The following is a 22285-nucleotide window of genomic DNA, read 5'->3' as shown; positions in this document are numbered from 1 at the left end:
TGTACTAGAAAATGTGGAACCAAGTCTGTATATCTCGTTGCTTTTTTTCCCCTACTTAGTTTTGTTTTTAAACCAGTATTCTACCCAATATTTTGTTTCTTGATGATTATATTACCTAGCAAGCATGCCTATGATTGTCAAAACAATGTAGCAAAAAGAAAACCCCTGGTTATTGATGTTATTTGTGTGTGTGTGTGTGTGTGTGTTAAACAGAGCTAGTTTTACTTTTATGTAGAATAATCAGGCAGCATATATAATGGTTCAACAGTGAAATGCATCTTACCAGTTAAAAAAAAAAATCGATATAGAGATTTAAGTTTTTCCTGTGGCTAAACATCTACTGTACCGAACAATGGTTAAAGCCAAGTGGTGAATTTTAAGAGTGAATGACTGATGGCATTTTAAAGTAGAACAAAAATTTTGTTGAGGCTTAGCAGAAGAGAGGGTTAGATGCCTTAATGTTTATCTAGTCAGCTTTCTTGCCTTTCTTCTAGAAGATAAGCACTAGTGAAGTCTTTGAAATCTCGAGGCATTGTTTTTGCATTCCTTTTGTTGAAATTTTATGCCAACATCTAACCAGTAGCTAACAGTCTTGTTTAAAAAGCTTATTAGCACATATGTCTTTTTAGCGCCTGAAGATTTAGTGTTCCGAATGATTCTGACAGTGGTAGTGTGACTTCTTCCTTAGTTGTGGCAAAGGCCATGCTGTTATTTTGATGGGTTGTGATATAGATTTCAACTTGTGTATAAACAGTCGGTGTGAAACCAGGGGAAGACTGTGTGAAGTGACTACTCTGGTATGTTTTCCGTCAGTGCACTGTAGTGGTGTCACTGCAGAGATGGGCTTTTAGTTTAGGGAAACCCTGGACCTCAGAACAGCGATTTATGAAAAAAGTGCCATCTAGATGAATTCTGAGCCCAGAACTACAACGTGGGCTGTATTAATCATAATTTTTTAATTTCTGTATTTTACGACGCTTGGACATCTTGGGGCCTTGCTGGATGGGAACAGGTGGCCCTTCCCAGTGCTAGCTAATTCCTACAGATAGCTAGGATTCCTAGAGATATAACGCTCCCCTATGAGTATGCCTTTCATATGTAAACCAACCAATCCAGAGCCCTTAACACCTGTATTGATCTCTCGGGGGTTGAATTATCCTCCTCCTGCCCTAATGGCACACCTGGGCTGGGTAGCAGAAGTCCCTACACCCCAGCAGAGCCTGCTGAAATTTTTCTAGCCAGTCCTGAAGTACTTACCCTGCCCTGCCTTCCTTTCCTGAGAAAAACCACAGTAAAGACTCGTGCCCACGTTTCCCCTTTCTCCTTCTGCCTCCTGACCAACCCAGTGCTTTCCCATGTGGCTCTGAATGGTGCGGCATGCCCCTCCTCTTGCGAACTGTAAGTAATAAACTCTTCTTTCAAAGACAGTTGTCCCCATGCCTGTCATCTTATGATATCTGGTGAAAACAAATCCTGAGAACATTTTTAAAGCATGGGCTCAGCTCTCTGGAGTTCCTTTAGCTACCTCTGGCCAAGTCTCAATTCAAGTTCATAATTAAAGTGGGTAGAAAGATCTTGGGCACTTACGGCATTTCCACTGTTATTGTGAGGAGCCAAGTTGTACGTGTTTTCCCTCTGCCCCACCCCTTGTTGTGGATATTGGATATTGAGAAGTCCATGGAGGACATTTCTTTTGAAAAGTAAGAGGCTAGGCTGGGTGAGGATTCTGCTCTGCCCCCTCCTCCTTTGGGATTGGCTTTAGTTCTTCTGGGAGGATGGGAGGATGTGGTGGGGAAGAGGAGGAGCAGTGGTGGCTATAAGTCCTGAAGGGAGGGGAGCTGGGTAACCTCAGATGTCCACCAGCAGTACTGACTGCTGCAGAAGGCACAAAGCCAGGTCCCCATTCTACTGCTGTTTGTGACCCAAAATAACCTGGGAATTTCTGTAACAGGAGGTTATTATCATATTTTGTTTTGAAACCTGTGGTGACTTCATTTGGATCCTAATGTATAAACAAGGATGCTTCAATAGAAACACTGTAGGAATAAACATGATAATGTTTACTGAAGAAAAGATGATATATTATTTGGGAAAACTATATTCATGTCTTATAAAAAAATGGAAATGGAGGGAAAATGGAGAAAATCACAAATTTCGTGTTTATTAAATATCAATTATATTTTAAGTAAGAGATCTGTTTATAGCAATGTCTAGATTTGAAATGGCCTTAGAAGTTTACATTACAGTTGCTGTGGCCCAAAGTGCTTTTTTGTGTTCAGGAAGCTACACACTTTTTTGCTATGCTATTACTTGTAGTTACATATTAGGGAAGACCCTAGTCAGTGCATTTCTTACATAGATTCCTCTGTGGATTTAGTCTCATTGAATATTGACAAGTTGACACAATTCTCTTTTCATGTGTGGCACTCCTGGGACAATCTGAAATGCAAAATTTATATTCTTATCATCATTATGTTAATAAATTTAACTAATGTAGAATATCAGCTCAAGCTTGCTCAATGAAGCTGGTGAAACCATTGGCCTTTACGACTTTCCTGATCTCTTAAGTCTCAGTTGCTTTCCGCTCATTGTGGGGAATTTTTTTACTTAGGTTTCCCTGCAGAGCCTGAGCTCTGCTTCAGGTAGGAGGCTGATGGGTGGTTTGCTGGATACCTCTGGTATGAGCTAGCCTACTTTCAAACCTCATCGATGTCCCTGTTTTCTTTTTCTTATCAGTGTTATCTTTTATTTTTCTCAGCTTGTGTGTGGATTTTTCTTTGCCAGTCAGCCACTGTGAATCTACTTATTTCAGTTAGGTCTCTGAACCTATCTGTCTGTTGTACAGTATTTATATTTTAGCTGCATTGAAAAACCCTGGTAGTTTCTTCCTCCATCCACCCCTTCTTATTCCTAAAAAAAAAAAAAAAATTTCTTGTTGATAATATGTCACTGTGTGCTTCCCTTGTCTCCTTTCCCTGCCTTTTTCAGAAATATAATTTCATGGTTATTTGCTTAATGTCTGGGAGGGTATGAAGGTCTGTTATCTGAAAGAAAAACTTAGATGATGAAAAAACATACCATTTAAAGGGTGGTACAAGAGTCCTTAGGGGCTTATGAGATGAGAGCTCACATCGGAAGAAGTACCAATATGCTTCAGCTGTTTGTTGACAGCCTTTTTTCTGTGGAGAGACCATAACTCATATGCTCCATCGATTGGTTCTGGTACCTTTTAGGTAGTAGGCTTTCTGAATTGTTTGGATGTGGGTTTTATATCTATGGTTAGAAAGACAATACACTGAAAAACTCTTCCATTTTATAGAATATATAGAATAAAAGAGCAAAATTAAAATAAAATATAAGTAGAATTATGAAGTTTATTTGGTTGGGGACAAACAAATTGAAGAAGTAAAAATGGTTAAAAAAAAAAAAGCAGGTGGAAAAACTTGGAATGAAAACAGCTAAACTAGGAAGTGGAGGAATAAGAATGTGAATCTGGGCAGTCTGGCTCCAGGACCCACACTCTTAACCCATATGCTATACTCCTTCAATATGCTGTTGGGATTATCTCTTTAGCTGAGATTAAGATTTTAATTTTTTCTTGTCAGGCAGAATGATCCATTTTATTTGTCTACCACAATTCATATATCTCTTTAGGCATTATTTATCACAACTAGTCTACAGATGTAAAAATACAATTTTCCTTTTGGTGATTTATCTGGAGATATTTGTTACATTAGATTTTTTTGGCATGTCCTTCGACTTTTCCCACCCTGTACAATGGATATATTTCTGATGACCCTCTTTTATCGAACTTTCATCGATAATAACTTTTCAAAGACTACCTCTTGCTTCATTATACTGTTGTTCAAGCATATGGTAAATTTCTGGCAAAAAGATGAGCAAAAAGGAAAATGTTTCCTTTTCAGATTTCAAATATTAATTATCTTGAAGAGGAATTATCCATATTTTGATATATTTAGAACAGATAGTTCATTGAGAACTTATTGAGCAGAATCAATTAGTTGCCTGAGTTTAGTCTTTTAAAAACACAAACAGGCTTTTTGTTTCATTTATTTTAGTGGGAGTTAGAAGAAGTGTTCACTTAAAGACAAGCATCTAATTATTTAATTCTCTTCCTACATCAAGACATGAATAAACAACTAACTTTATAGAATTAAACTTGCTATGCTTTAGGTTTTTGCACCCTCTTAACTATTTCAGTTTATGCCTAAAAGAAAGAAGAATCAATTTTGTTACTTTTATTGTTAAATGAATTTTAAGAGCATTGGATGTAGTCATATTCAAATATACCTACAAAAACATGTATCCTTGCCTGGTTCTTTAGGATTTATTTATTGTGACATGTTAAAGATATTAAAAATAATTACTTATATAAACAGATCATAGAATCAGATTTATTTTTTTACTTGATTTATAGATTTTTATTCTTGTTCCCATGACTATAATGTTCTTTCTTCCTTGCCAATTTTTGCCTGCTCTCTATATTCAAACATTGTGCTCTCATTTTTTTGTTTTTTTTTTTTTTTTAGAATTTATCTATCACTTATTCCAACTCACTCTTGTAAGAGTGATGCTTGGGATCCCCTCAGAGCTTATGTATTCAACCTGTATTTGAGGCGATGTTTTCTCTGGAAATGTACTCTTTAGTTTCTTGGTGTTAGATTTTCATTCTTCAAATCTAAGAATGAGGGGTTGTTTTATAATTCGGGTCCTCTAGTTGTTTTTCCGTACATCAGCCCCTCATATTGTATTGTATACTTTGGCTTCTAGAAGATGATCAGTAACTGTTAACATAGCAATTCCATAGAAAAATTTGACTAAATCTCATAATTATATAGGTCTTTATCATATCATTTAAAAACTCATCATCACCTGTCCCTTTTTGATCAAGAGTAACACTAGACAACGCTAGCCTTGATCACTCAGTTCCTTGTTTGAGATTCATTTAGAAGGCAAAACTGTTGTAAGCTGCAAAGTCATATTCAAATGAGAGTAGAATGTTAGAAAGCACTGCTTTTGTGATGAAGTCACATTTTTCTCCCAAGGGGTCTACTTGACAATCCTTATTCACCCACTTCCATTACTTAATTTGCTTTTTATATCTCATTATAGTTGGACCATAGTTACCATTGTATCATAATCTTACAAATTCATGGCAGTTGGGATCAAGGAGATTTTTGTTTGTTTTTAATCAACAGAGTGTTCTCAGCCTGAATTCTTTTAATAGAGTTCATCCTCCTGATTTTTTTCTCTTCTAATTTAATAAAAAAAAAAAAGTTCGCTGAGTTTGAACACGGTGTATAAGAACCATCTATTTAGTTGAATATTTGAATTGATAGTGTAAAATTAAAAGCTCAAATAAAAAGTATTGGTAAGAATTTATGTCTGCTTAGTTTCTTCTGATGGATTTAATTTTTCTAAATAAAAATACTGAATTGAGGGAAAACTCTGCATTCCAAACAGACTCCAAGTGTATTCAAAAGAATAACTCTGTCCGTGTTACACATCTGGCTATGATGGCTTGTATATATTTCTTTTTATTTGATTACTTTTTATAACGTTTTTACTTTTTAAAAAAGATTTATAAAGAAACTGTAATAACAAAATGGATATATTTTAAGTGTTCAGAAGGGAAAGAAAATCTGTTAAATTCCTGGAAATCACAAGTCGTTTAGAAGTCTCTATTTTTGCCTCTCTACATTCATGATTGAATTCTTTAAATTTTTAGACATCAAATTAGACATAAATATATAGGGTTTCTAGAGTGTCTCTTATTTTTCACGCTTCAATATGTCTATTTTCTATGAGACATCATGAGCTAATTAAGCTTTTTGATATATTATGAGTTGTGATTAAGATATTAAGGAATTACTAAGAATTGTGCGTGTAGTGGTAGAGAAAATGAAAGGTATTTGAAAGGTGTTTGCTTAACTACCTTATAAAAAAGAAAGCAGGAAAGGGGAAGGGAGTAAAATATGAAAAGAAAGGTGAAAGAGATCAGGAGGAAAAAATGGGAAGAGAATGACCTGTATAGCTATAGACAATTACGTATTTGCCTCTGTTTCAGTTTATTTATTTTACTTGTTCTTTTCTCATTGAATTTTAAACTTCCAGAAAATGTGGACAATTACTTCTGCTGCTTTGCAACTCCTGGATCCTAATAGTGTTATAACTCAGTCATCCATGGAGAGATACCCTAACCCTAACCCTAACCCAAACCCTAGCCCTGCTTTGTGTTTTACTTTGTAAATATAGCTTTCAAGTTCTTATTGACATAAGTAAACAATGAGGTTGATAAAGACTTTTTGTCATTTCACTATTTCATGCTTATTTTTATACTCCTATGTAGCTTGGCTCTTAGATCAAACTATTCATCATTAACTTTTAACTTAGATTTGAAATGGATGTTATCTCACATACTTTTTTTAAAAAAATAAAAGCAATTTACAATAAATGTGTTTTTCTTGTGTATTTAATTGTCTATTCGTTGACTTCTGTATTTAAAGGACCATGCCTGGATCCCTGGTTTTCAGCTGACTCTTAAGGATTTGGAAAATCTTTAGCCATGAAAGAGTTTTAATTGGGATACACTGCCCATGCATACTAACTAGAGAAGAAAGGGTACATTTTAGAAGGCTTTTCAATAAGAGTTGAAATATTAATTTTCTGGTTTTCTCTTATGAAAATAAACATCCTGTTATCTAGTGTTAACTATAATTCTCTTCCTGAGCTCAAAAAGATGATAATACAAATGCAGTAGATTTAAAGAAAAACAGTTTTTGTTTAAGCCTGCTTTAAAAAAAAAAAAATCTGAGAGAGGAAATTTTCTCTAACATGAAGCAATGATCAGAAAAGAGTTAGGAAGGACAATTGAACAACTTTACAATTAATTCATTAAAGTATTGCTATATAAAGCATTGTCAATTCTAGAAAATTAAACATTATTCTATTAAAATGTTGGTACGAGTATATGTATCTGCTCTATTGTACTTTGTACATACTCTGTCATAGTTTATATCAACCTTTCTTTAATTACTTCTTGTTTCCTTTCCTGTAGAGGGAGCTCCTTGAAGTCAGGGCCCATGTCTTGAACTCTGTGTCTTAAAGATTTAACCCAGTTTCTAGAATATATTAGATACTAAACAAGTGTTAGATGAATTAATCATTATGTGAGCTATGAATGTTTCTGGGTCTTTTTGTTTCTTTGTTTTTTGGGGAGGGATTGCAGTTTTAAAAATTAACAGCAGAGCATTTCCCTACTCTGATAAAAATTAACAATAAGTTTAACTTTGGATGATGGACACAAAATGCAATATACATATGATATATTATTAAATTGTATACTTGAAACTGATTTGATTTATTAACCAATATCACCTCAATAATTTTTTTTTTTAGGTGAGGCAACCTTTGATTGGCCTCATAGATTGCAAGGACCTTGTCAGTTTATAATCTCTTATTTTTTTATTTTTTTACGCTACAGCACCTGGTCTTCCCATCCAAGTACTAAGCACCTGGTCTCCCATCCAAGTACTAAGCAGGCCCAACCCTGCTTAGCTTCCGAGATCAGATGGGATCGGGCTTATTCAGGGTGGCATGGCCGTAGACCACCCCAATAATTTTAATTTAATGATTTACAGATAAGGAAATGTTGACCATGATGTGCTTTAACTTGTACTGTGGATTTGATTTATTTTTTGGTTAAACACCTGAAGTCATTAGTCTCTCATTTATGAGAAAAGAAATTTGGTGTCACTTACACCTTTGCTGATTTTCTTATCAACAAGCCAAATGTATTAAGTAAATTTTAAATGTTGAATGATGACATCTTTTATTGATTTACTATTTTGTACTTTTCCAAGAACTTTCACACACGCAATATTAAGTCCTGTCTTCATAACTACCTGAAAAGGTGTAGGTAAGAAAACTGTGGCAGAGATTTATGCCAAAGGTTACAAATTTAAAACCTAGGTTCTAGGACTTTTGAATTTCCATTTCAACAGACCCTTTAAAAATTATTTCTTGTTGTATATTGTATTAGTCTACTAGGACTGCTGTAACAAAGCATCACAAATTGGGTGGCTCAAACAGCAGACATATATCAACTCATCGTTCCGGAGGCTAGGAGTCCAAGATCATAATGTTGGTGGCATTGGTTCCTTCTGAGGGCTGAGAGGGAAGGATCTCTCCAGGTCTCTCTTTGTCTTCTCCCTCTTCACATCATCTTTCCTCTGCATGTGCCTTTCTATCCAAATTTCTTCTCATAGGGACACCTAGTCCTATTGGATTAGGGGCCCACCTTACTCCAGTGTGACCTCATCTTAATGAATTACATCTGCAATGACATTGTTTCCAAATAAGGTTCCATTCTAAAGTATTAAAGACTGGGTTCCAACATACCTTTCTGGGGGGACTATTTAACCCGTAACATTTACCTTTTAGTGAAAGAAGTCTGACGGGAGATGTGGAAAAGATGACTTTTCTTTCTGGTCACTTAATGGAAACTCCTCGTTTGATCCTCACGGCTCTCTGTTACCTCTCAGATGAGATTAATTTAATAACAATGGGGGACATTTTTGATAGAACCATCCTTGTTCTATTTTTAGAGCCATAAAGTTGTCTAATGATTAGTTTGTGGAAATACCCATATTTATAATTTTATTTCTCTGGAGTTTTTTTAAGTTAGAATATATAAAGTTAATTGAGAACTAAGCACTTCTCTTGGGACTAATGTCTTGTAGTAAATCTATCTGTCACCTCATGCTCCAGCTGTTCTCCAGTGCATCCAAAGGGTCCCACTTCCCTCGAGGACTTAGGCAGATGATGGAAGAGTCTCTGAAGGAAAGTCTAGGTTAATCACACTATCAAGTAGCTATTTAAAAAAAAAATATTTCATAAACAGATGGTGAGAAGACTTCTTGAACAGTAAGATTCAGAGGGAGACAAGGAACTCTTTGCTGTTATTTAGATAAAATCCTGCTTAACTAGAACTTGGATCACTGGCCTATTTACTTTAATTGCACTCCTCCTCCTCCTTCCCTAAACCCCATATCATGGTTTAAAAGGAAGAAGTTACACAAAATAAATGCTGTTCTGGGTCAATAGACATTTGACCAGACCGCCTACATATTATATGTATTATTATAATATGTATAATAATCATCATCATTCTCAGCTTGGGCCAATGATTAATATTGAAGAAAATGGTAATTTTGAGGCAATGCGAAATTCTTAGTTGTGCACACAGCGTAGCTTTTTGTATTTATTAAAACCAGAAAGTGAGCTAGTGTATTTTAGCATAATATTTTTCTTTTAACATAGGCTAAAACAAAGAACACTAGATTAGATTTACACCCTTGGGTTCTTGCCCTGATTCAGTTTCCAACTAATTGAATAACCTTGGGTAGGTTATTTCACTTTTTTAGGCTTGCTTTTTATCTGCAAAATGAGAGAGGTGCAGATTCAGTGGTGAAACTTTATTATTCTGTGAAATAATTTGAAGGTATAGTGTAGGAGTCAAAGAAGGAAACAAAATGTTTCTTGCCTTCAGAAAGCTTACAGTGCAGATGGAAAGCTGTAATATGTGAAAAGTTAAGCAGTGATATAATTAAGTAATAAGTAATAATATATGATGAACATAATACATGCTATAAGTGCTATGGACTGTAAGTACTCTGCATTCTGGGGTTGGTGATGTAGGTATCTGTAAGGTAGAATCATCTGAAAGTAACTGCACAGAATATGGCATTGAACTAATTCCAGGAAGCTGTGTTGACCAGGCATGGATAAAAGGAAAAGGATGGGAGCGTCTCCAGCAAAGGTATAGAGGCCGAGGCTATAATATTTGTTTAAAACAGGAAAGTTTGTTTCTAAATTACAGCACAGACTCGTCATAGGTATATTTGGTTCCCAACACATCCAAGTTAGAATGTTTTACCGCTTTGAAGTTTAACTTGATTTGAGTATTTATGGTGAAATAATTTTAAGATTTTTCCAATAGTTTTACTGCAGAAAAGTCATGAATAAAATGAGAGAGCTGAAAGAAGGACTTGACTTACAGAAATCCCGAAGTAAAAGGCAAAAGTTTTAAATAATTGATTTTGTGTAGTTCCCGATTAGTTGACTAATTAAGATTTAATTTTCTTAATGTAGTTATGGTTTTTAAAGCCTAAAGTATATATTTATTTTAATTACATTAAAATTTTTAGACTTAAAAGGATCAGTTGATCATTTTTCATTTCAGTAGCTTCTGGAAAAATGTGTAGAATAATTGTAGCATTTAGTATTAAATTACTTTTGTGAAGTAAATGTTTTCTTGGTTTACTACTTATAATTTCTTAAGGAGGATCAGTTATATTATATTTTCTGTTAATAGAGTCTTTAAGAATTCTAACATTAAGTGGCTTGCAAAAACTCCAATATTTTATATGGAGATTAATAAGAAAATAATAGAAAGTATGTTAAACATATTTCCAGATTTCTTTATCTTACAGCACCAGGCATAAGACCATTCTCATATATAGGCATTATATTTGTGTATATGCTATTTGTTGGATGGCTGGTGGGATTAGTGTGTAAATGGATGAGTGAACAAATTAACGTATTCAGATTTGTTTTCTATACATATTTATTGTATACATATTTATACAAATATACATATTTTATAAAATAAAATTATAAGATAAAATACTCTGTTTTTGAATAGTTTGGATAGTTTAGAGTTTTCCAGGGTGTGTGCTGTGGAAATATTTCATTAAAAAGGCCTTTGTAGCCTAATAGATTTGGAAATGTGGCATATTATGTTTATGTCAAGAAATTCTTAATGTAGATTAGCACATTAAAGGTTTTGAGTGGTCCAGCAGTAAAAAAAACTTGTTCAAATTTAGCTTAGCATTTCCAAAATGAAACTGGAAAGCTTTTTAAATCCTAAATTTTGTGCATGTGTGTGTGTGTAGGGAGACGTTTGTGCGTGCATGTGTATGTGTGTGTATGTGCAAAATTTGGATAACAGTAGGTTTTTAACATAAGTGGTAGAACTGACCAGATGTTGGTATGGCAGGGAAATGGGAGCTGGTGATGGTATTTCATCACACTTGTAGGTAACTGGGAAAGCATATGCAAGATTACAGTTTCTGTAAGAGTTAGTGAACTAAAGGTAGTGAAAGCCTACCATACCCTTCACAAATCGTAATCGTGCTATCATTAATTATATACTACCGTGTAAGGATTAAGAAAGGAGAACAGAAGAGCAGCAGATGATTAAGGAGAATCCCTGGTCCTCCACTTTATTGCTTCTGTAGTACAAATACCAGGGCTGCTCTGTGACAGCAGTGATTGTGTGACCATTCCACATGGTTCAGATCACCTGGCTTTTTGCCTGGCATAGGTATTTAGCTCAATTTTCCGTTCACATGCTGTGGGAACTGAAGTATCAGGAAAGCTCCATAGCCAGGTACTCTTGGAATTTACTTATTTTTGGTAGCAAATATTTTTAACTCTACCTTGGTAGAGTTATACAGGAGAACATAATAAATAAGGAAACAAAATGTAGAATTTGTCAGTGGGTACCAGGAAAATCCTGGCACCAAATTTTTGATCTGTAGATTAAAAAAAACCTTATTTTAAATAAACTAAAAGTACTCCGAAATGAACTGACTTTATTAGGCTCCTTTTGGTTTTTCTCTTTTAAGTGAAAACATTAATAAACATGAATAAATCCAGTGTTTTCTATTACTAGGAATATCAAGACAAAGACTTAGGCTCAATATTTAAAAGTTAAGTGAAAGAGGAATTAAATTTAAACAATTGAATTTAATGATAATTATTTTGACTTCTTTTCCTGGAAATATGTATTGTATTTCCTTCTGGGCCTCCTTGGATAACCTGATGTACTTCTGTGCCAGAGAATCACTATATCAATGCTAAATTTTGTGTGTTCATCTGATGGACACTGCAGATTATGGTTCAAGGATGCTTGAGCCTTGGGACCCCTCGTAGGTTACTGACATTGCATGTGTGTTCTATCATTACTGCTGCACATGTTTTGTCATGGATTAAGATCTTCAAAATAACTTACGTGTTTTCAAAGCTCACTTTTAAATCTAATTTTTAAATTTCTATTAAATTATTTAATTAATTTAAGAAAGCTCTGTAAACAGTGAAGGTTTTTATAATTTAATGGGCAAACTGTTTTACCATTTAATCCTTAATTAAATATTGAACCACTTTAATAAAGTAGCCACCATACAAAGAATACCGAATAAGATATTTGGGGAAAAAGGGAGGGGGCAGAGACAGAACTCCCTCATTAAAATGACCAGCTTGTCTGTTGTAGTAAATAGTGGGGCCTATGTAAATATCTGCAGTTATTCCCAGTCACTGAAGCTGAGTTATGTTAAGGTTTAGCCATACCTGAGAAATCAAAGGTCTTTTACTGTCCAGTAGTTTAATATGAGACTCAATGGCAGCTTGGAGTAGCTCGCAGATCTCTTAGCTGGCTAAAGACTGTGAAGATATTATGTACCTGTTTAAGGGGGCATAGTGGAAAGAGGCAAACAATAAATGATCTAGCCTATAATAAAACAACAGAAAAATGTCGTGACCCAGTTTGAATTGTCATTTGGGTCATGTGACATAGGGATTCTCTCTACTGGGATTAAGCACTGGCAGGGAATTCACACTCAAATGTCTGGATGAAAGTGTAAAATGATGACTTTACCTAAAAAAATAGAATTCTGGCATTTGTTTCATATGCTTTGTATTTTCAGATACCTATTTTGGAACTTCCATTGCTTCGCTTCAGCTGCTTTGCAGGAAAGTCCTGTATATAAATGGGATTATCTCATAGGAAGAATCTATCTATATAGCTTTACCCTCCTCTAAATACTATAAAAAATTTTTTGCTATTAAAAATAAATGATATTTATTTCAATTTGTGCCTTATTAGTCTTGTATAGCTTTGTTGTTAATCATCTCTATTAATGATACAGTTAAATTTTAATCCTTTGTGAAAACATTAATTACTATGTAAACTGGTGTTCTAGGATAAAAGGGCTCGAGGTCAGATGGGTTTATGGAACAGTGCATACTGTATCTTTTTTTAGAGAGTCAGATTGTACATTAGAATGCTGTAGACTGAGAGATGCTAAAGTAAATAATTAAGTTTAATCCAGAGTTTCTTTGGAGGCCAATGATAGAATGAAGTGACAATGATGTCTGTTGCTTTGGCGCTTTTATATTTTGGCAGGCTTGTGTTGATATGACTAAAGTTAAAGTCCTCATAAGATTAGCTTAGTCAAAAATTCTTTTTCATTTGAGACATCTTCAGTGGAATCATTAAGCACAGTGACTGGCGCATAGTAGATACTTAATAAAGAAAAGAATTTTTGTTCAGGTTGATTAAGGATGGGCAGTGAAATACAAAGACTTTAAAATTTGATTGTCCTCTTGTAGTGTTTAGCATTTCAGTAGAATTTTTCTTCCTCAATTGCTCCAAGAAATACGTTCTCTACATGATTTCTGTGGCTTTGTCTGGCTTCACGTTTGAGGTTAAGAGGTGGAGAGTGGGTAGATGTAGAAGCCGGGAGACCCAGGATCCCAGGAACCCCAGAATCCTGAGCCCAACTACCCCAGGGACTGGAATAAAACTTTGTATGTAGGGCTGATTTTTCCTTCCATCCTTATGCATGGGGTATTTTGTCTGTGTCCTTATAGGGCTACAGCTGAAGGTGTTTCTGGATTTGAAATAATAAGACCAATTGAATTTACTTACCACCACACTATTCTATTTTACTTTAGAAATCTTGATCATTCACAACTTAGAGGGTTATATTTCTGGCTCCTTAAGTTCTACTTGAAAGGGAATGAATTCTGCTTTCATAATGTGGTCAAGTTTATCTCTTTATTAATATATCCAAAGTATTTACCAGAATAATAACAGTTACTATTTTAACCACAGTGTGCCAGGCATTGTGCTGGACACTTTCCATAGATGATTTGTAATGGTCATAACAACTCCAAGAAGTAGTTACCAGATAGTTCAATTTTGCAGGCAAGATACTGTCTGTGGGGGATTTATATTGTTTTGTTGCAGTTCTTCCCATATTATTGTCTGTAATTCATTTTCCTAAGCTGGTTTTTAAAACTTTTAGTAAGGATCGAATAGATTAGAGAGTAACAGTGGGGGAAAACCACTTATTTCTCTTCTTTTTAAACTTATCCTTACTTTTTCATATTTACCTATTCTTGTTTTTTACTGACCCATTGGATTAATCATTTTTGGCTTCCTGTTTTATATGTATCCTGCTTAGAAGTAACCCAATGGAACAGAAAAATGCTTGCTGAGACCAATAAATTAGTCTGCTTCGTTTCCACTTTCCCCCACTGCTTTCATTCCCATGAGTGAGTTAGGCATAGATGGGGCCATGGCAGTTGTTGCAGAGACCAGGATTATAGAAGAGATGTAAAGATTGTGATGGAGGGATAATCATTTTAACTCCCTGTCCTCCTTCTATCCTGGGCAAAACTAGTGGCACCAGAGAGCTGCCTGGAGTTCTTAGTTATTTATTTATTTTTCATGATGTGGGAATTGAAGACTGGCTATCTAAAATATTGCACTGGATATTCAGTAACAAAGACTGACACTCCATTTTACGTTACACTTGGCCATTCTTTATTTGGATTCTTGTAATTTTTTTTGTGTTTTGACCTTGAACATTTCTCAATCTAATATTTAAAGTGTGTCATGAATAAGGACATTGTAACTAATAAAATGTTAATGGTGATTTAGTTAGTTAAACCAATGGATGCCCTAAACCTATTAAAGCAGAATTCTTTTGCCAAATCCTAGAAGCTTAAATTATGTGCCAGTGCTCCTTTTGCTTTATTATTCCTTAAACTTATTGCCAGCAGATTAAAAGTGTAAAAGTTTGTTAGACTGTACTCTCAACCACTGAACTATGGAATTTTGCATTTATTATTTTATTAGAACTTGGCAAAATGCACACAGTTTAACCATGTACAGTTTAAGCATGCACAGTTTAAATAAATGCCTTTTCTCTTCCCACTTTCTTTGCTATCCATCAGCCCTTCCTTATTGCTGAAAGTAAGTTATTTATTAAAAATAGGATAACTTTTGGTATTTACTGTCTTATCCTGTTTGTTTTGAGCTAGATTGTGTCATTTAAAGAAACTGATATATAAGAAATATGGAAATAGGTGAACATCCAGACAAAAAGTATTTATTAAATACTTACAGTGTACATAGCATTATATGCTATATTAGGCCACCTGTTTTATTACTTGCATATAATGTAGAAGAATTAAGCTTAATATGCTAAAAATTTTTACATTGATTTTTTATGGTTATTTTATATTAATTTTTTTTTTTTTACTTTATGTGTATTTTCTTTGCAGTTTACTCATATTCCATGTTAGTCATAGTCTGATTATTTTAAATGGTCACGTAAATTTCCTAATATCATCTTTAAAATTTTGAGGAGATATAATACCTTGAAAAAGAAATTGAATTTAAAAAGTAGTTGGGATATAAAACATGGTGTGAAGAATTTAGTTTTCAGGAGAATATATAGATAATATTTAGATAAATAATTTTACCCGAAGGGCAAATAATTATGGTTATATTTTTAAATGTCAATATTTTTTTATTTAATACATTTTTTCTGTGATCAAGTATCATTTGGATATTTGAGTATTTATTACTGGATTAAAGGATATATACATAGGACTTGGTTCCATAGTGTAGTGGTTAGCATGTCTGCTTAACACGCAGAAGGTTCTGGGTTTACACGCCAGTGGAGCCACAGTCCATGGTCTACAGCCATGCCACCCTGAACAAGCCCGATGTCTAATCTCGGAAGCCAAGCAGGGTCGGGCCTGATTAGTACTTGGATAGGAGACCACCTAGGAAGACCAGGTGCTGTAGGCATTAAAAAAAAAAAAAGATATATGCTTATAACAACGTATATATAACTCAGTGCTTTACCTTGCCTATTTTGAGAACTTTATTCCTTCTGCAAGCATTTTTAGTGGTCTAAAACCCTCAGGTGCTGCTTTACTTTATTTTTCAAAATCTTCTGAGTAGTTCAAGAAACAATGAAAAATATTTGAGCCAGACTTTAAAGTAGTTAACTATTATTTTTACCTTTCTGTGTTTTTTTTTTTTGGTTTTATTTTGAATGATGTTAATCTAGTTGAAATAGATGATCAGGCAAGTAATATTAATGACACATTCTAAGTAAATAAACACTAGGTTGTAAATTCCAGTAGAAGCTGTCATAGTTTGTTGTAATAAAAACATACCTATGAGTACAACTGTTTGAGTGAATGAAATAAGTGGAACTAAAAACGAATCTGGATAATTTAGTTTGAAAGAGTTTTCTACTATAGCTAGCCTTTTCCCTGTTCCCCTGAAAAATGTTTTCAGCCCTCTATTTTATTTTTCTGGCTGGTTAAAATCAAAAGCCCTTATCACGTTATCTTGTAGCATTACCAGTGAAAGATGACTTAATATTCAAGTTTCACCTGGACAAACAATTTTTGATGGCCTGTCCTGGTTAGATATAATTTTGGCCATAGATATGTTAAGATTATTTAAAAAGGAATCCTTACTTATCTTATGTAACCTGAAGGTAAAGAAGGATCTTTTCTTCTAGATCTCTGAAATTCCGTATATTCTTCCTTAGCCATTCATCAGCATAAGTTCATAACGGATGGGGACTCTTGGGGATGTTGGGCCACCCCAACTTTTACCTACCTTCTTTTCTCATATTTTTGTGTGCTTAAAGCGTATCAAATGCTGGATGCAGAATAAAATGCTGAACAAGACATGCAAGGCTCTTGCTCTTCAGCAGCTTTTATTTTTCCATAATTTTAATTTCTTAGAATAGGAAAATATGAATGAATAACTCTACATAGTGCTCCCAGTATTTAAGTAGGTTGTCTTTGAAAAGTGGTTTGTAAATTGGCTTGTTTGGTGTAGAGAACATATCTTTAAATAGAAAATATTATAAATTATAATTTCATTCCCAGATGGTACTATAATATAGCTGAACACCAGAACTAATAATATTATGGTTTCCCATTGTCTTTGGGAATACGAGCTCCAACTGTAAGTCTAAAATTTTAAAGAATCTATTTGGCTTTACAAGAATGTTCCTTTTTTTTCTTCCTGACTTCCATACCTCCTAATTAACAGAGAGTGTTTTCACGTCTTCTCACAGACCATTGGCAGTGAGGGGAGGTTATTTCACCTACTATGCTTAGTGGCAATGGCAAAAGGAGAATGAGTATCTCCTGCAGCTGCAACAGGAAGGAGATATGGACTTCTGGGAGTTAGGGAAATGGGTGAAATATTACCTGGAGACAGATATATGAAAGATCATTTTGGAGGTGGAGAATCTTTGGCATCTAGAAAAGGAAGAATGAGAGTTCGGGAGAGATGGAATAATATGGGGATGGGGTCATGCTGGGGTACAGTTAGTTGAATTTGGTGCAACAAGGAACTGGAAGGGAATGTTTAACAATAGCTGCATGAAAGGAAACGGGAATCTTGGCAGCCTAGACAGGGGCTTGAATTTCTTAGATGCAACAGATTTGTAGGATCGACATTTGCAAGTCAGATTCTGCCTGCACATGATTTCCTTTTATTGATACTTCTTTTTTATCTGTAATATCATTAGAAAATATTCAGATGCCCATAGAGCACATGGATCAGTTTTTAAAATGTTACTTTTATGCATTTGCAATTCTTTATTAAATTTTCCTTTAAGTGACATAATCTTCTGGAATCTTTTCAAAGATAAATATTATACCATTATACCAAAAATAGTTTATACCATGTAGCATAACTAAAAACAGTGTAAAATAAAATCCATTAAAAGAAGAAAGCATTATTAAATAAGAAAATATGCCAACTAAATCTCATTTAGTCAAAGTAAAGAGAAGTTTCTTAGCAATAATCCGATTAGCTTACATCAACCATCTGTTTTTGCATGTTGTCTATGTTTTCCATTTCTGGTCTAATTCCAACACTCTTGCCATTTCAGACTCTGGTTCTGATGCTTGTTCGGTCTCTTTGAAATGTGTTTTTTGCCTTTGGTATTCCTTGTATCTCTGTTGAATGATGGACGATATGCTGGGTAAAAGGAACTGCTTTAAAAAAGGTCTGTAGCAATATAGTGGAAAGGTGGGGAGGAGGGAACATTCTGTAGCCCTAGGATTGGGTCTCAGTATTTGGGGAGCCTGTGCTCCTTAACTGTGAACTTCACCAGCACTTCTCAGTTTTTTTTCCTCCCCGTAAGTGAGACAGGATGCCTAGTAGAGGCTGGAGTTGTGTATTCCCTTTCCGCAAGTGGAGGGCTAGAGCCAGCTGAAGTTGGGTATATTATTTACTCCAGGTATGTTGGACTCTGATGAAACCCCAGCAGTTTAGGCTGTAGCAGAATAGTTTCTCCTGAGGACAGAATGCTCTAGTGTATATCAAAATGGTTGCTTTTCCCTTCCCTCTGCTAGAAACATGGGGGGATTTTTCTCTGGTACTCAACTGGGAGAACTAGGTCGGGCTCCTGTAGGTAAAATTTATGATAGTGTGGGGGTCCCCGTATGTCGGGGTTACCCTGGAGTTTTTATATCTCAGACTTGTTCGCACTGAGCTCTTAGCAATTTGTCAATTACAGTTCAGATTTTCCTACCTTGTCACTGATTCCTGGGTAGATTCTTTGGGATTTCTGTTCCGGTTAGTTGTGTTTCTTTCTACTTCCCTGTCTATCTCTCTAGTTTTTGGGACAGTAGTTTTCTCTGTGACTTCACCTCTCTTAAGATCTACAAAAAGTTGTTGATATTTCAGTTTGTTTAGCTTTTTACTTGTTAAGCTCCTTACTTGCCAGACTGGAACTGGAAGCTTGGGCAACTTTTTATGCTTTGTAGGCACATTAATTTTATAAACAAATTCCCTGCCACATTTAGAGAAAGTGGAGAGTATTGGAATGTTGGGATATTGAAAGGAAAAGTGTTATACCGAGACTAAAGGAAACTTGAGAGAAAGATGGATGATCATACTTTTTACTTTGTAGTAATTAATCTACATATTAATTACTGAATGACTTTAAATACATTTTAAAATCGTCCTGGTTCTTAATTTTTCTCATTGAGTTCTTGTGAGGATTGATCAGATAGACTTTCCTCCTTTCCTTTTTGTTCTTTCCCTTTTTCTTTCTCTTTCCTCCCTTCCTTCCTCCCTCCCTCCCTCCCTTCTTTCTTTCCTTTCTTCTTTCAGTTAACACCTACTATGTCAGAGATGTACTAGGAATGCAAAGATAATTTATAATTTTCCCAGTCTCAAGTTCTAAAAGAAAAACTAGATACAATACCCAGTGATAATTATGTATTTGCATAATTCCTGTAACAATGGTACAGTGGTGGTACAAAGAAAGGGGAAGGACATTAGAGAGAAGGTGGTGGTCAGGAAAGGTTAGATAATTAAGAAACATTGGATTAGACTCTTCAGGGAGGAGGAACCACTTTCCTGGTTTAACAGGAGGGGAGAATTCCACTCAGTAGAACTGTGCAAAGGCAGGTAGCTGTGCAACAATACTACTCATTAAGGAAATTGTTCAGTTTGGTTTCCCCATGGGTGTGCTATGTAGGTTGAGTTAGACGAACCTGTAGAAAGAGGCCATTGCCCAATCTGGGCAGTCCACATTTGCCACGTTTGGGTATCTGGCCCTTACCCTGTAGGTGCGACCCACCAGTGACCACGGAAGCAACTTTAAGGGATTGTTGCTTTGCAATGACCTTTAGAATGACCTATGGAAAGGAGTGACAATAAGAGAAAGGAAGACCAACTTAAATACTACTATAGTAATCTTGGAAAGTGACAGTGAGGACATTGCCAAAGAAGATAGAGATGAGTCATAGATGATAGGATCCAGAATATTGAGTGACTAATTGTATATCAGGCGAGAGTAAGGAATTGAGGATGACTATCAGGTTTTCAGTTTGGACAGCTGACTGGATATGTGTCCTTAACTAAGAGGAGAAACAGAGAGGAATGTGGTGTTTAATTTGCATGGTGGGTATTCAGGTGGATATCCTCAGTTAACAGTTGAATAAATTGATCTGGAGCATTTAGCAAATTCTGAATTGAGATAGAGGTTTGGCCATGTAAATATTGACTGTTTTCTATTGACTGGCATAGTCGGTCTGAGGAAAACGTGTTGTACAAGAAGACTATGAAGTAATCTTAGAGCTTGTCAACATTTTAGAGTAGGTGGAGGAAGAAAAGCTTGTAGGAAATACAAAGCAATGGTTTAAGATATGAAGGAGAATGAGTAGAGGGTGATTTGATGTTTTAATCTAATACACTGAAGAAGTTAACCAAGAGGAGTAGTACACAGTGATCACTTTTGACACTGCAGCAAGAACAGTTTGGAGAGAGTGGTGGGGAAGTCATCCTATGGGAAGACTGGAGATACTCAGCATATGTATTCATTAGGAGTTGATTAGGTTACATAACTGCAAACCCTAAATAGTAATAAGATTAAAATTTATTTCCTCTTAAATGAAAGAAGTCTGAAGGTTGAGAGTCTAGAGCTGAAATGGCAGTTCCATGAAGCTGTCAGGGGTCTATAGCCCTTCTACCTTTTTATTCTGGTGTTTTAGGCAGTGTGGGCTGCTGTAACAAAGCACCATAGACTGAGTGGTTTCTAAAGAACAGAAATTTATTCCTCACAGTTTTGGAGGCTGTAAGTTTGAGTGCCAGCATGCTCTGGTTCTGGTGAGGACCCTCTTCCAGGTGGTAGACTGCCAGCTTCTCTTGTATCCTCACATGGTGGAAAGCAAGCCGGCTAGGTCTGGGCTTTTCTTGTCAGGGCACTAATCTTATTTATGAAGACTTCACTGTCATGGTCATGACCTATTCATCTCCTGAAGGCTCCACCTCCAGATACTATCACTTTGGAATTAGGGTTTTAACATATGAATTGGTAGAGGGAAGGGAATACAAACATTTAATCCATTGCATCTGGCATTCCTAAAGTGATCTCATTTTCATGGTCCAAGATGGAGGCTGAAACTCTAGCCATCACACCCACCTTACAGACTGGTAACAGGATGAGGGGATGTAGAAGAAATGTACCCCCTTGTGTAAGTCTTACAACTTCAATCTATATCTTTGACCAAAGTTAAGGCAAGTGAACACACCCAACTCGAAGGAAATAGAATATTATCTTTTAGCTGGGGAATAATATGTCCAGCTTAAAATTTGGTTTCTTACTACTCAGCTGAGGGACTTTGGAAGCAACTAACAGTCTCTGCTAGAAAAGAGGTTAAAATTGTTTGTGTGTTTGTTTAGGTGGGGTTGGGGGGACAAGAATTGCAACTTATTAAAGCTCTGTAAATTTAGCTAATCTGCTGTTTTGGAACATGATATTTCTCCTGGATATTACTGTGGATAATCAAAAGGATCTTTTAAAAGATAGAAGAATAGATTATGCACCTAACAGTGTTTTGATCTACAAACCATTCTGCTTTCAAACACATTTAATTTTGCAGTTATTTAAGGAAATCAATTAAGGAAGGTAGATCTCTGCTAAAATATTATGCTTAAATTCTATAAATTATATTTTGATATGCCAAGAAAACACTGAAATGGCATAGTAATCTGATTTAGTACCATGAACCTATTATAATACATTTTATATTTAGCTGACTTTGTAATTGTCAATATTAGTGTAGTTTATCCCCTTCAACTGTTTTTGAATAAAAAGTATGGTTTCTAATTATAAGGTAGATTAGGTTAAAAGGATTAAACTAATATAGGATATAGCACTTCTCTACTCTTTGAAAACCTAACATCTGGGGGAATTTGGAAAGAGTAAATGTGTTTAAAAATTGCATATTCTTTCAGATACAGTTTTATAGTAATGCACAGTACCTCTTTCCGTTTATTAACTGGAATTCTGCTTGTCTGATTTTACCCATCAAACCAACTTCTCTGGAGTCAGTTGAATAACCTTTGACTGGTAGCCCCAGATTTTTCCCATTGGTATAGTTAGCATGCTTTTATCTCACATTTTTGGTTTGGAAATTTTGGAACATTGGTCCACACTGATCTATAGGAACCACACACATATTCTTGAGAGACAGTTTTCTTAATGTTTGAGTAGACGAGCAGGATGGTAGGAGAGATGGTTGTGCTGGCAATTGCCTTAGGTTCAACTTTGACAGATGAGCTTGCCATTTCTCT

At 35.2% G+C, this 22285-nt stretch overlaps 1 protein-coding gene and 2 pseudogenes across 2 annotated transcripts in view; 2 read left to right on the top strand and 1 right to left on the bottom strand.

The window, feature by feature from the left end:
- Window positions 1–22285, top strand: part of SSBP2 (single stranded DNA binding protein 2) — a 262630-nt gene that overhangs the window by 36496 nt on the left and 203849 nt on the right. The window lies entirely within an intron of this gene.
- Window positions 7496–7629, bottom strand: LOC111731935 (annotated as a pseudogene).
- LOC111731928 lies at window positions 15852–15967 on the top strand (annotated as a pseudogene).

This window comes from Pteropus vampyrus, unplaced genomic scaffold, assembly GCF_000151845.1.
Source record: "Pteropus vampyrus isolate Shadow unplaced genomic scaffold, Pvam_2.0 Scaffold11, whole genome shotgun sequence".
Lineage (NCBI taxonomy): Eukaryota > Metazoa > Chordata > Mammalia > Chiroptera > Pteropodidae > Pteropus > Pteropus vampyrus.
This window is presented reverse-complemented; position numbering and strand designations above follow the sequence as displayed.